This window comes from Ammospiza caudacuta, chromosome 4 (assembly GCF_027887145.1).
Source record: "Ammospiza caudacuta isolate bAmmCau1 chromosome 4, bAmmCau1.pri, whole genome shotgun sequence".
Lineage (NCBI taxonomy): Eukaryota > Metazoa > Chordata > Aves > Passeriformes > Passerellidae > Ammospiza > Ammospiza caudacuta.
The window spans coordinates 20137271-20153173 of NC_080596.1; positions in this window are offsets into that span (position 1 = coordinate 20137271).

The following is a 15903-nucleotide window of genomic DNA, read 5'->3' on the forward strand; positions in this document are numbered from 1 at the left end:
GACTATTGTGGACAAAACTGCACCTGCTTTGTAAATACTGTTCTATGTAATAGCCATGAAAATATTTCGTGGCAATCCACCATTTCATCTTTCTGTAAAAATGCAGTGAATTTACAATCCCTCATGCATTAAAATCTCTTTTTTCAGGGCCTCCCCTTATCATGATTTTCTATGAAAATAATCTGTGCTCTCAACAGGCCTGTTCATGAATGAAAAGGTACCAGTAAAAGATCAGATGGTTGTTAGAGACACCCAGAAGAATTCTTCCCGGCTTATTAAAAAATACAAAAAGCAGGGTTTTGACTGCTTGGAAAAACAGATCAAACTGTGAATGCAGACAGAAGATCAAACAGATCCCAGGCAGCTCCTTCCCCTAAAGAAGTTAATCCGCCTTCTTTTATTAAAAAAGTTAAAAGCAAAAAGGCCTAATTCTTATCTGCAGAGACTCACAGGGTGCTGGTGGGAAAGCAACATCATGAAGTGGCACAGGAAGACATTGCCCCTCTCTGCAAGCTCTGTGCTCTGTCCTGGCAGAGCAGGGGCTGCAAATATCTCAGGTGTGGCTTAGGAGGAGAGGTAACCTGACTTGTTAGACCTGAGCACTTCAACCTTGTATTCAAAGTGTTCACAGCACGTGGAGAGACGCTGAACCATCAGAGTGGAGGGATCAGTCTGGGCTGTGCCTGCTGCATCCAGGGCACTGCTGTGGGCAAAAGCTGAATCTGATTTCCAAACCCAGCATTAGCACCTGCACATCATAATGGCCAGGGTTGAACATGGATTCAGGCCCTTGCTGGGCCACTTTCGGCACCTACTGTGAAAGGAGCACTCCAAGTAGTTCTCAAACAGGGAAGCTGTAGCTGCTGCTCATCTTCCTACCCTTGCTGATCACCTTCAGGGTCTCTGTGACCAGAGTCAGGAATTTTGGGAGTTTATCCAATTTCCAAGCAGACGCACAGTAGTCTAGCATTATCTTCCCCAGAGATCTCTTACCTCTAGACATGTCAAATTTAAGTATGTGAGACAGTAAGAAAACACCAGCTGCAGACCCCCTTATTAAACATCCACAATGACCAGATTTTATTATTTTGGCTTGGGAGTAGGTGCTTACTGGAAATGTAGGCTATAACTCAAGGGAGAAAATGAAAACAATCCTATTCTCTCCCCATCTCCCTTTCCTTTTGCCTCTCCCCACAAAAAACAAGTCTTTGGAAATATTGCCAAGGTTCTGCTTAAAAGGGCTCCATGGTGCTATGAATTTGAATGTCAGCAGATAATTAGTAGATTTAATTACAGGCAGAGAACAAATATGTCGGAGTGGCACATAAGCAGAGTGAGATTCTGTGTCCCTGATATGGAAAACTGCCTGTGGATGTTATATTAGGAGGTGGATACTGAGTCAGGAGGGCTTGCAATAGGAAAATGAGGACAGTGGAGAAAACTGAGTATTGAAATGCTACCCAAAGAGGAAGAGGAAAGGAGTTCAGCTTTCACTGACAAAAACCCAAAATGCTAGAAAATCAGATTGTAAGAGGAGGAAGAGCAATCTATGCCCCTTGAAAAGCCCTAAATGCTGAAGGTTTTAGGAGCATAAGGAGGGATGGGATCTGTCAGAGCAGAAAAGCAGATAGGGTTGGGGAGATATGCTCAGAACTCTCTTATATTTACTGAGTGGGCCTTTAAAAGCAGTGAATACCTCCTTGTTCTCCCCTTCTTTCTGCCTGATCTTTTTGATGAAATAATATATTCCATATTTATTAAACCCTATTAAATAGCTTGAAGATTAAGGATGTGAATAAGGTGTAGCTGTAATTAACTTCATGGGCATATAAAAGATGTAAGAAGAGAATACATCAAATGACAGAAGCTGGAGGGAGAAGAAAAATGTACAGGTTGCAGAACATTTTTCTGCTTCATTATTGACAGCATTTCAATAAAGAAATTTTTTTAAAATCTTTTTAAGATTAAAAGTTGGTACTTCCCTGGATCTTCACAGGCTGAATTTCTGGAAAATTACTTATAAAGGGAAGATAAATTAACAGCACATAAAGCCTACAGTAAATAAATATTTGCCAGTGACATTATAGCACATTAGATTTACTTTGAAAAAAGTAAAGCTGTGGAAAACACTTCAGCTGTTAAGCCAGAGGATAAAAAAAGTTAAGCAGTTTAAAGTCTTGAGAAAGGAGTTGTTAAACTCTATAAAGGAGAATTTGTAGGTTAGATATAATTTTGAAAAAAATGTTGTGCATGAGGGAAATACCTTAAACAATTACCCTGCTACAATCAATGGATATTTATATCTCCCATAATTCATTTTGCTTTCAACTGAGCTCTTGGAATGGTGTTTTTACAGGTAGGCAGCTGTACTCTTTTTGAGAAAATGTATGTGAATTGTCCAGACACTGAGGCTTTTCAAGAGTTGTTGCTCCCAAATTCCAGTGACATTTCAGCAGTCAGATGTCATTGTACACTATGGAAATCCATTCCCTATTTTTAAGGTGCTTCCTAGTAGTGAAGTCCAAGAATAATTCATTATGGTCTGTTTGCTTTCCAGGTTTCGCTAAATTTTTTTCTTCTCTCTTGTAAATCATTGGTCCTCCAGATTTCAGTTTGGAAACAAACACATTCTGTTACCATAGAAACTTGCAAATATGTTTTTATGCTTGTGGTTATGCCTGTTACAAACGTCTAAAAAATCCCAAGATTGACTTAATTCATAAATGTGTATATGGGGTGCAGCTTTATAAACACATATGTATGTGCAAATATATTTATATTTAGAATTGAGTTTGGGGATATTTCTGTTTTGGTGTGGGAAGCAGACAATTTTTTATGACAAATACCCATTCCCCAGTTAAAATGTAGGGTCTGAGATAATCAGTTAGAAACTGATTTCTCTTGAGAGAAATCTCACATAGTGATGGGACTTACAGATTTTAGTCTGGAAAAACATCAGATTTCCGTTCTGATAAAAGGTGTGAGCTGACACAATCCAGGCAGATGCAATGAAAAGTAATGTCCCATGTTGGTGTAAAAGGAAAACCAGGGGAAAAAAAAAATAAGAACTCAACATGTAGAGAAGAGAGATATTTTATCAATTTCCTGCTCTTTAGTCATGGATTTAATGTGAAGAACATGTCAACAGGCAAAATATTTTTTTGTAAGCAAAGTAAATTCCCAATCATTTAAATAATAGGGAGAATTTTAAATTGAGAAAGAAATTGTCTGGCTTCAGAGGACATTCTGTATGTGTTTACTATTTATGACAATGAATATAGTGCAGGAAAGGAACACAAGGCCAGGAGAAAATAATTTTCTTTTTACACAAAAGAACTTAGTATTACTTTTAACACAAAATTTAGTACTCCCCTGAAAGGAGAAATGAGCCACTCTACATGTGTGAAAAATGAGTGTACAGATGCACTCGGTGTATCTTAAATGATCACCCATTATTTGAATAGCAATACAGAAAAGGAAACCTCCCCAGGAAAAAAAAAAGAAAATTCATTTGAAGGAACTGTATTCTGTATTCTATTTTATTCAAAATAGCCACTCAGACTAAGAAAGCAAGAATCATGTATTAAAGCCAGTCAAATGAGACCATTTTAAAGACACTTTAGGAATCTGATAATTTCTGCCAGTAGAAATCCATGCAGTGAGGCGCTTGGTCCTTTCTCTGCTGTTCTAAAGGCTCCCCTGAATATGTTATTTCAGCTGCCTGTAAGTTGGGCTGGTTCCTTTTCCTGCTGATGCTGAGTGGCAAGTGCCAACACAAAGAGGTGTCAGCACTAACAGAAACAAGGTACAAGCTCTCATTGCCAAATGACAGCAGCTCCACAGCCCTGGCTGGTGCTTCTTTCACCTTGTAACTCAAACCTCCTGAGACCTGGATGACAGCCTTGTCTTGATGGCTGGGGAGAGCACTGACACCTCCTATGCATTAATACACTTATCTGTTGTGCTGAACACATGGGGTGTTCATTTCTACTAGCATTGGCCCTCCTAACTGGGAAGCAGATGTTGCAAAGGAAGGTTTGTGAACAGTAGCAAATGACACATATTTTGCTGGTGTTAAACAGCAATGCTCTCAGCAGCAGGTGAAGAAGAAGGTGGAAGATGCAATACATGGCAGCTCACAGAGTATGTGATGTAGTCACAATATCTCCCTGACCTTGAGAAGAAGAGATAATGTTGGGGTTTGTGGTCAAAATATGAAGCAGTGGTACTGTGTTTAATTTTGACCAACAGTGACGTGTTATGGTATACTGCAGCATTTCCAGAGGAAGATTTCACTACAAGTCTGTGGAAATGTGGGTGAGATGTAGAGAGGGTTGGATTTAACACATGAGAACCAATGTTTCTTTCTGGGCTGCGAAGCTGTCAGGCTGGCATTTGTATTTTGCCTTGGGGCTTCATGCAAAATCTGTAATTTGAACAGAAGAAGCTGTTTAGTCTCCTCAGATGTTTGGGACCCTGATCTGGGATAAACATCTGTTGCTCCATTCCTTTCCTGTTATGCTGTTGTTATTTCAGTGACTAATATGCTGTTGTCAGCTCGGGTGGCAATAAATCAGCTTTAGATCAGGCTGAGTGGGAAATGCAGGTTCAGCAAAGAGCAGCAGAGCAACGGGGCATTAATTCTGTCTGCTTCTACATCAAGTGTCCTGTTCAGTAAAAGAAAAGCAGCAATCTTGACCTACCAATGTGGGTTGGTTGGGAATGCAGGAGTCCACTCCAAGGTTGAAGTTTCCAAGATCAGAGCCTGTTAAATCAACATAACTTTATCATGGAAAACCCAGCCTGAGGGTGGGGTTATTGTTTATTGTCTCACTCGCTGCAAGTTGCTTTGCTGCACTGAACTAGAAAGAATTTTGACTTTCCCACAGGTTTAATTTCCAGGGGTTTCTCCTGACCTCCACACACATTCCTGGGGCTATGCCTAGCTCCCACTAGTAATGATGCACTGTGTGCAATGATAGGCACACTCACGCAGTGCAGGGAGCTCAGGATTCAAAGGGAAGAAAGCAGATCTGCTGCTTCCCCTCCACTCCCTGCCTGTGCTTAATTCCAGCTTAATTCCAGTGAAGAATGCATCAATGACTCCAGTGCTGTTACAGGTCTCTGGTGCACATCCTCTCAGCTCTAGCAGTTTCTTGCTCAGAAGTCTTGATTTATTCTGAAACTAAGGTTTTGGATATTGCTGCTATTAGTAAATTAATTTCAGTAAAATTTGATAAAATACTAATCTGTGTTGGTTTGCATGTAAAATTTTAACGCAGATTTTGATTGTAAATAACAGGAGAGCTTCTCTTTTAAAAAGATCTATTACCTACAGTCACTGCCCTTGTAAAAAAAAAAATTACCAAGCCAGCTATTCACTGAAATCTAGCAAAGAGTTAGAATAATTCCAACAAAGAATGTAATTTATTTGAAAATAAAATAAACAAGTCACAGGCATGTAAAAGATTCAGTAGCAATTTCAGCAGGTGACAAAGCACATAATTTCAGCTGTCATGTACCATTCTGATAATGCTAAAATCTTTTCTTTGAATGATTTCATGCAGATGAATGTATGAAAGGATAATTAGACAAATGGTTTGACAGACTTGAAAACATTTTGGTCATCCTAATCCAAGATATGACATTTTAACTTTGAGGAAAAAAATATCATTTTGGCTTCTTTCTCTCATTTGGGATAACAATAGCATTTGGAAGCTGGAATTCCTTGCAGAATCAAAATGTGACTCCCTAATCAGCTCTGATTTTCAAAGGCAAAGTAAATAGTAATTATCTTAATTTAGAGCACAAAAATAATGCTAAATACATGCAAAATCTTGCTCCTGACAGTGTTGACTGATAGGCAAAGATGTGGTGGAGTATCTGGTAACAGGAGTTTCTAAAATGGGTTCTAGGAAACATATTAGTGAATCCAGATATAGTTAATTTTCTCCTAGATTTAAGAGGACAGTCTATGTGACCTCTTGAACTCCTTGCTTTTTTTCATTTCTGTGACTAACCATTGTCATTGTCACAACTGTTGCATGACAAAATCAGGTTAGAAGGAAAATATATGTTAAGTGGAAAAAAAAGCAATTTTAGGGATTCTGGGAAGTGCTCCTTAATGACTTCTTTTGGGCATATTTTCCTACTATGCTAGTCAAATTCATTGGAGTTCTTTAGTTTGGGTTTTTTTTGGCTGTTTTTTTCTTGCAATCAGTTAAAGAGCAAGAGAGCAAGGAAAGCAATCAGTTTTACAGTGTTGCTTTCCTGGTTAGACATCTGTGTTCCTGCCTCTTTCACATTCAGGATATTGATATTGGTAAAATTGATAATGAATTATGTTCCTTGCTGCTGTAGTTAATTAAATTGGCCACTCTTTTGTCTTTAGCACAGGCAGCTGGGGATTTCAACTACTTATATTGTGGAGTCCTACCTTGAGAATATTCTGCTGTGAGACAGCAGAACTCATATCACAAAGATCCTGCATTATTTCAAGCTGTTAACCATTCTTCAGGTGGGTGGAAAAATTTTAAAAATAATTAAAATCATTTTTTAAATGCAATCTCTTTGTGGAATGTGACAAAAGCAGATCAGATCCTTCTTGACCTGTGTTTTGGTGAAACAGTGCTAAAAAGGACACAGTGTCTCCTTTTATCTGGCAGTCAGAGAGATGTTGGATCTTTAGGTGCTGTTGTAAAGCAGCCAGTAGAGCATTAGGTGTACTTATGTTGTCACCTTTCCTTGGGAGCCATGTGATGGAAATCCCAGAGGAGCGTGGTGAGAGGCTGCTCTGACTGTAGCACATTCAGGACTAAATCTGTCTGTTGACTATTCCTGGTGAAAAGCTTTTCCTTCTCCTCTTCTGTGAGAGTCACAGCACTCCTCTGAAGGAAAAAGGGCTCCTAAACACATGGGAGAACAGGTAGCAGTTGGTGCACCTCTGTCTGCTGCCTGATCAAAAAGAAACTGAAAACAGTGTGCAAAACCAAGGCAAGCAAAGGAGAAGTCACTTTCACACCTCGCCCTGTTTAATCCTCATCAGGTGCCATAATACCAAGCAACATGCAGGGATTCTTCTCAAGAACTACAGCACTACTAAACTGGACAAAAAAAAGACAAAAATGTGACGCCTCCCTCTGCAGTTCACAGACAAGGTAATAAAATGCAGAAAGATTGGGAAGCACAGGAGAGCAGTGAGGTGGCACTGCTGGCTGTAATCCGGCCAGGCTATCAAAGTGACACTGTTTTTTATTTGGCAGGGGTTGGTGACACAGCACCAAGGCCTTTGCTGCTCCTCACACTGCCCAGCATGGGGCAGAATGGGTGTGAGCCAGGAGCTGGGATGCAGCTGGGACAGGGGACCCTGGCTGGCCTAAGGGACACTCCAGACCACAGGGCCTCGAGCTCAGCAATCAGAGCAGAGAAGATGAAGCAATGAAGAAGATGAAGTGATGGCATTTGCCTTCCCAGATAGCCATCCCACAGTAGGGAACCCTGCTTTCCTGGAGATCAGGGACACCTGCCTGCCCATGGGAAGCTGGGAATGAATTCCTTGTTTTGTTTTATTCGCATCCACAGCTTTTCCTTTACTTTCTAAACTGTTTATCTTAACACAGGAGGGGTTTTTGCACTTTTGCTGATTCCCTTCTGCATTCTACTGTGGGGGAGTGAGCAAAGAGCTGTGTGAATATAAATTGGCAGCATCCTAGATGCATTTAAGGATTTTAGGTTTTTTAAAGAAATGGCAGTTAAGCTCTTCAAAACTCATTAAATAATTCACACTTTTCAATGACATTCTAGTCAGAATGAAATACTATACATGTAGGAAATGATCCTTAAAAACTGAATAAAGTATGAAAACCAAGGTGTATACCATATATTTTATAGTTGCAGCTTATAGGAGTAGGAATTTCTTTTCTGACCCTCATTTGGGCGTTGATCAGACAAGGAATAGGAGAGTTTTCTTTCATCACTTCAGTAATTTTCAATAAAAATAGCATTTTCCAAACAATATCCAATTTATACTAAGTAGACTTATCATTGTCCAGAATGAATTTACTGCAAAACAAACCAGAATATTTTTTCCACCAGAACATAAGTACCGCTCTACAAAAAGGAAAAGTACAACATTGTTGACTTTTAAGGTATGCTTACATAATAATTAGAGATGCAAAATTCTGTGACGGTATTGCAGTTCTCATTGGGATTTTTATTTGGCTAATAAAGACTTACTTCTATCTGTTTTGCTGTTGCTGCTTATTCTCTCAACACAATTAAGTTGTTGGACTCTACTTTGCAAAACTGGAAATTTTTGCAGTTCCACTTGTCTTGGCTAAAGTATGATTTTCAGGAGTTTTGCCTCAGCTCGTATCTCACTGACAATGTTGCTAGGGCAGTGGGCTAGGAGTGGGAATAGGGGGAGGTTTTGTCATCCCTGTGTCAGGACCTTTAAGAATAAACTGAGCCCAAGTGACTGATTTGTTCTCTCCACATGGGGAGACGTCATGTTCTGTTTCTAAACTGTAAGTTTAGCTTAGATGGAGGCAGCCTTACATCTCCTGTGGAAAAAACCATCACACAGAGTGGCATTTGCACCTGTATGTCACACCTCACTTTCTAATTCTACAGTGGTGGGAACACAGAGGGAGAAGGTCTATGTGGTGTCTGTTCCCTTTTCTGTACTTTGTGCATCCACAGTGATGGAGACAACTGTCTCTGTCTTCATCCTGCTCACTCACACGCTGTTTGTCAGTTCTCTGCACAGACTTTCCCCAGCTCCCTTCTCTTTTAGCCATATGGGATGCTGGAATCCTTCATCTGTTACATTTACTGCTGTTTTTTATATATATATATATATATATATGTATGTATGTATGTATGTATATGCACACACATCATCTTTTAAAATTGTAAATTCCTCCACAAACTTTTCAAAATAACTGGACTGGTTACCCAAATCAGCTGTGTTATCTACTTACCAAAGAATACATATAACAAATTGACAGATAAACAATTTTAGCTTTTAGCAACTGAACCTTGTATTTTCATTTTTGCTTTACAGGTGTTGCCGGTAACAGTTTTATGTTAATAAACTTCAATCAGAAAGTAAAATGACAACTGGTTCACTGGTTTCAGTAAGGGTGGAAAATTGGTCAGAATTTCTATATAGAATCAGGGCTACTGAACAACAGCTCAGTGTGTGTATGCTCCAAAATTAGTCATAAAATGTATGTTCACTGTGTTGTAAAGATAGGGACTATCAAGTGTCCTTGCCATAAGCTCATACCAAAACATTCTGCAAAGGATATGAAGAGTTAAACACTTCTCAAAACACTACAGACAGACCACAATACTCTGCAAGGAGTATTGATGGTCAGATGAGGATTTTGAACTTCCTGGTGCCAAAAAATCAAAAATCCAACATCTTTGATGCATATTTTGTTTGAGTAACTTCAAAGAGCAGAAAATGCCGGAAGGTTTTATTTTTCTAGTGACAGAAAAACCTCCCTTTATTTGTTCATTGTAGAGCCTCACTGAATACTTTGTTTATCACTGTTGCTTCCCAGAACATTTAAACTTATTTCTGCATGGCTCTGCATATGCAACAGATGTAAATGCAAGAAAGAAATCCTTAAAAACTGTCTCCCAAAATGCACTCTGAGTTCCTTAGCACATTCCTTGACTCTCAGTACTAACTTCATTTTAGTGATTTTCAAGTATATTTTTACAAATTTCAAGTAAGAGAAACTGAAAGGCTTCCTCTCATGCACATTGAGGATCCTCAGTCCTCCCCTATGGATAAACATTATTTTCATATGTCTAAAAAAACATTTATTGACTAGGCAGAGACAAACTGTTCATTGCCTCATGGCATAAATTTTTCATTGAGAAGGAAACACATTTCAGCACTTCAAAACTCATTAAATAATTAACGTGTTTCAACTGCACTAAAAAAAAAACCCCAGAACTAATTACAAATATCTGCCTCATGAACCTTATACACTTGGGCTTATTCTACAAGGACTAATAATTATTTTACAGCAGCCTAGCACCTACCTTCAAAAAAGCTAAGATGCAACTTAGTTTTAAGGCTTAACTCTTATGTTCAAGCAGTGAGAACTCCTTCAATCTCAAGATTCTCCTGTATCCAGCAATAGCAGTTTGGGATTTATAATCACCTGGCACTGTTGGCAGGATTTTTGGCCTCCAGGAAAAAATATCAGATCCAATGTACCCAAAAGAGTTCAACTCAGTCAGACACGGTAACAACTGAAAGTGACCAGCACAACCCAGCATAGATCCATCCATGCAGAACAGGAGCATTTGCAAGTCTAAGAGGAAATAGAAAGTGTGGAGAAAATTCTCCAGAAAGGGCAGAGAAATCTCCTCAGGTGATTATCCACAGAAAATGTTTTTCATTGCCAGCACAGAGCAGGGGTGTATTGAGCTTTTGGTACCACGCTCATACATCTTGCCAATATCAGTTTTTGATCCATGAATCCCAGGGAAAATGAGTAGGAAATTCTCCTTGCAAAGACACAGCAGATTGAGTTTGAGTTTTCAAATCTGGGAGTGAATGTTGAAATGTATGCAATGGGTGACTGCTTACAGCTTTTTCTAAAAAGAAACCCTGCATGGCAGATTGTAGATGCTTCAGGCACTTGATATAACTTTCCCATTGGTTTGTGGAGTATTTTTCTCTAATGAGAATAAAGGTGTGGAAGAAACTAATGAGGTACATTATTTCATGTGTATAAAAAGATTATTTTAAAGATGGTGCTTGACACAGCCTAGTAAGAAAATTTATTTTGTGCCACTCCACTTTGCCACTGTCAATAAAAGCCAGGTCATAACTAACCTGCTGCACAAGAGCTCCTTGGGCTTGGGTTTCCTGTTTGGGAGAAAAGGGTGGGAACAATTACCTAGTGATCTATAAGAGCATAAGAGTTTGAAGTCATGGGCACCTAACTTTCCACTATCTCCTCACCCCACATAGTTATTTACAGTAGCATAATTTTGAATATTAACATTTTAGGTATCATTTCTGGTGGGGTGTTTACTGTGAGACAGCTTATATCCAGTGCCTTATGTAAATAAAAAATATATTATGAGATGGGGCAGACACATGAGCACTGTTTAGACAGGATGCTACAGACCTGTTGACTATCTTAAGGTAATTGAGAGTCAAGGGACCATCAGGAAAATACCTTCAAAAATGCCTTCAGAAAAAGTTATCACATTTCTGTTTCTTCCTCAAAGAAGAAGAAACAGAAATGTGATAACTTTTCTTTTTCTGCTCCACCTAAACAAGAGCTGCAGCAAAAAGGCCTGCAGTGACAAGCACTGCAATTTTCATTGCAGTGACAATCATGGCCCTGGGCTGTAAACTGCTCCAGAGAATCCACACCACCACGGATGGGATAAATGGCCTTGGTTTGTCTCTCAGAACAGCAAGGAGGAGATGGAAGGGACTTTTCTCAGGAACTGCACCCATCATCACAGTTCCTCTTCAAGTAAATCTGGACTGCAGCAGGATTGATAGTGTCCCTGAGAGCTCAGGGAATCAATACAGGCAGCAGGAAAAGGCAAACTGCTGTAGCTTCTTAAATGAGAATTGATTTTCATCCATTGTCCATTCCCATGGCAAAGGAACAAGCTTATCACTTCAAACCAAGAATAGAAGGGAGACTAATTCTCTGTCTCAGGAAAGGACAGGAGCTCAGTAGAGGTCACTAAGATCAACACAGTACTAAAGAAATCTTTTTTTACTTGACTTCCTGACAAAGCAAGTGGACTTGGTCTACTTAGCTGTCTGTCTTTCCACCAACTTTGCTGCCAGAGGCTGCAGGGAAGCCAAGGTGCACAATCAAGGGAGAGAAACCCAAGCACGTTCATGCATTCCTCAGGAACAAAGAAAGTTTGCAACATCTTGCAGGCAAAGAGCTCTGCCTCTCCTGGGAGAAGCCCTGGGAGCACCAACATCTCCATGTTGGGCACCAGCCAACACCATGGGTATCAGAGCTACCTTGACACTGCTCAGCAGCTCCTCTGAAAGAGGATTCCCCAGCCAGCTCCCTCTGACTGATCCTCCCATATGATAAGCAGCCTAGATGGGGTGGAAAAAAAGCTTTACTTCTTTAGGGCAGAAAGATCAAACACACCCTTTCATTTGTGACTTTGAATAAGCTCCACACGGTTTTAAAACTGATTGTATTTTCCCATAATTGCACACCAACATCAGTCCAGCTTTGCTGGTGCACAACTAACAATGCTTAGTTTCTCTAATGCCTTCTGCACTAGGAAAAATATATTCAAATGTAAACATATTTACATATCAATTTATTCACAAGGGTGTTTCACAAGCATGGAAAGGAGCTGATTTTACTACAGCAGAAGGTGACTAGACCAAAATATCTTGCTTATCTCCACTGCTGTTGATCTGTGGTGTGTGTGTGCAGAGAGGCAGGTGGTCCAAGCCATGCTGCTATGGAACTGAGGCTAGGAAGTAGCTTAATGGCATTCATGAGTCTGCTAAGTTTTTGTCAGCCTAAAACCCAAACTCAGAGAAGTCGTCTGAAGCCCAGAAGACAAGTGGTGCTCATTCACAGTCCATGTGCTGGTGTGCTTCTCTCCTAACACAGTGGCATCCTTCTTCAGGTGTCGTGGAACTGGGAGTCTCATTCCTGAAGAGACAAAGAAAGAGAAGCGAGGGAGAAGGGCACTGTGTCTGTACAGGTGTACTGTAAATAATAGAGCTGTATGTGTTGTATGTGGCTTTCAGACTGGCTGCAGAAAACACTTGTTGAGGAGGACAGAAGACACTGTTCTAGTGAAGAGGACTTCTCAAAATTTTCAGTGGTGGTGTGATTTGTAACACACCTTCAGCCCCACTTTCCTTCTTCATGGCCCTCAACATCTTGGTCTGACAGCTGGGAGCAGCCAGCATCTTCAGTCTAACTATGAGTACTTTGGAAGTAAAGTACTCATGGTCCACCTTTGGAGTTCCCAAATGCCTTTTGTTCAGGTTTCTGAGTTTGTTAAATTTTAAAGAAAACAAAATATGCCAGTGTAAACTGTTCCTTCTCTTAAATCTCATTAAAAGGTATGGCCAGGGATGTATTAAAAATCTCAGATCTTTTATGTCCCATTCCTTTTTGCAAAAAAAGCATTCAGGATTTTGGTGAGGTGATTGTTTTTTGGGGGGACGAATCATCCCAGGAAGCATATTTCATCAGTACCCATGACAGGGAGAAAAACATTTTGGATGGGAGATAAGTCTGTCATGAAGTTGTCACAGCTGACAGACCTTTTTGTTGATATTACTCTGTCTAGTTTGGTATCATCTTGTCACAGAAGTGTGTTTCTCATAGTTGTTTACAGAAAGGTTTCTGTCCTATAAAATAATTAGAAGCAATCACAGCCTAGCTTTGTGACTGGAGGTAGGGAGGAGAATAGAAGACACAGCTTTCATGACAGAAGGAGAAGAAGGTAATTAAAATTAACAATAAAATTTCTGAATTAATAACAACTTGATTGTTCTTCCCAGATCACAGAAGTAGTATGGACCCAGCAGTTTTGGTCACAGCCTTTTCTTTGCATTTGCTCAATAAACTAACACAATGTCACATAATTGGCAGATTTGATTACATGATGATGATAATTGATATATTCAGGACAAACAGTTCATAAACTGCCAGAAAATCAACCAATTCATTTAAAATCAACATGCCTGCCCCCAGAGATCAAGATACTAGGTTATGTTGACTAAAATAAACACAACTAGTAATTTGATTAGACAACCTATTATATGGAATTAAGGGGGGAAAAAAGAAGTGGCTTCAAGTGAAGCCTATATATTTAAAGCCAGGAGGAAGAATTTTCATCAGTTAAGCTTAACTGAAAGATAAATGATATTCCTTTGAAGTATGAGATCACAACAAGACATTTCAACTCAGGGGAAAGATTTTAATGTTTTATGGGCATGGTACCACACAATGCCTGACTGGAGATTCCTTTGTTAGCAACAAAAAATCCATCAATTAATCCCACAGACTTTTAGAGGATGATGAAGTGCCGCTGTATTTCTTTTGAAACCTCTGTGGAATATGAGTGTTCAGATGTCACCTCTGGTAAACACAGCTGGGGCTGGGGGATGAGCCAAACTCAAGAAGGAGGTGCCCTACACTGCTCATGGGGTTGGTGCTGGCACCAGTGTTTGTAAGGAGTCAGCTCATGATGCACCTTTGCAGACTCTTGGCAGAACTGCTCGTGGCAGTAGGATCTTGCCCAATGCATTGCTCACCAAATCTCCATATGTTTAAGCCCAGATGTGTGTTTGGTACCATCAAGGGGTGTGATTGCAATCCACTAAAATATAAAATAAAAAGCTGACACTGTGGGGTCAATGGAAATGCATTTGTCATGGTCCTTAGCATACACAGGAAGTTGCAAAGGAATCATCTGCCTCACTTCACACACATCCCACTACTGAAAACTGCTGCATGAGGGACACATTTCAGGTATGGATGGATACCATGCTTCCTTTTCATACCTTAGACAAATTGCTGACCTGAATGTATGCCAGCACTCCATGAGCAGCATTTTATCTCTGGAGCTGTTCTAGATCTGCAAATAGGGAAACACATCAGTTACTCCAAGGCAGGGGGAGAGGTTGTGCCCTAGACCAAAGGATGCCAGGGATGAATGGTTTCACTTGCTCACCTACAACCTTCCTAGAATGCAAAACAATTTTTGAACACACTTTTGATTTGGGATACAGGTCTCTCAGCAGGGTCAAAGGTTTGACACCTGACTGTGCAGTGGTTTGACTTGTTCCCCCTTTTGCTTTTAGTGCATTCTGAATTAGAGTGTTGTATCACTTGTTTCACGCATGAGCTGAGAATTTTGATCCAATACACACTGAAAGCCTTTGACTGATCTATCAATTTAATTAATCCTGAAAAATTGATGTCAGGATAATGGTCACTGCCTTGAAAAGCCAGGAGCAGTGTTGGAGGAGGGATTGTTGTCTTTTCTTCTTTTATAACTTTCTAGTTTCCTCTGGTGCCTGTGAGAATGCAAAGCCCTGGTTTGTTTAGAAATTATTTATAGGAAGACAAACTAATGTACATTGCCACTGAGATAAATGAAAGCTTGGGCAAAGTTATAAAAAAGATGATGGTAGTGATATAGAAGACATCAGAATGACATGCAAAATACCAAATTTTTTTCCAAAAACCAAATAATTTCTTCCTTCAGAACAAGCATTGGTACTCATTTCTCACTCACTCCTAGCTCTTTTTAGATTAAAATGCTTTACACAAAGCTAAATTAATAAAGACAAAAATCTCTTTTATGATAATTGTCAGAAATCAGGACTGACACATCACAAATATGTTTTAAACCTGTACGTGCTTCCAGCTTCCTTGATCCAGTTATTTATTGTACTCACAAATCAGGTCCATATATAACTTACATTTGGCTGGACAGCTAACAGCTGCTTAGAAAAGAAAGATTTATACTTTCTTACTCTTTCAGCATTTCCAACAATAAATTCTTCTCTTTATGACAATTTAGAAACCACTGAGAAGACAGGCTATCACAAATTTCAGCCCCCCTGTAGGAATTTACCTCTCTTTGTATGTTCAGTTGTTTTTAAGTTGTACAGACAAAGTGAAAAGGCTCAGCAATTGAAGAGGGAATGTTTGCAATGCAAATAAGTTAGAAAAAGTAAAAGTGACAAATACGATTTTGGTACTAGAATTTCTTTAGTGTCTGACAGTAACTTGCTACCTGGTTCTAGTAGCATTTATGCATGATGGGGAGCATCTTTTCCAGATGTGATTAATGAGCATTTAAATTTGCATCTGCATGACTTTCTGTGAATAGCTTGGGCACAGC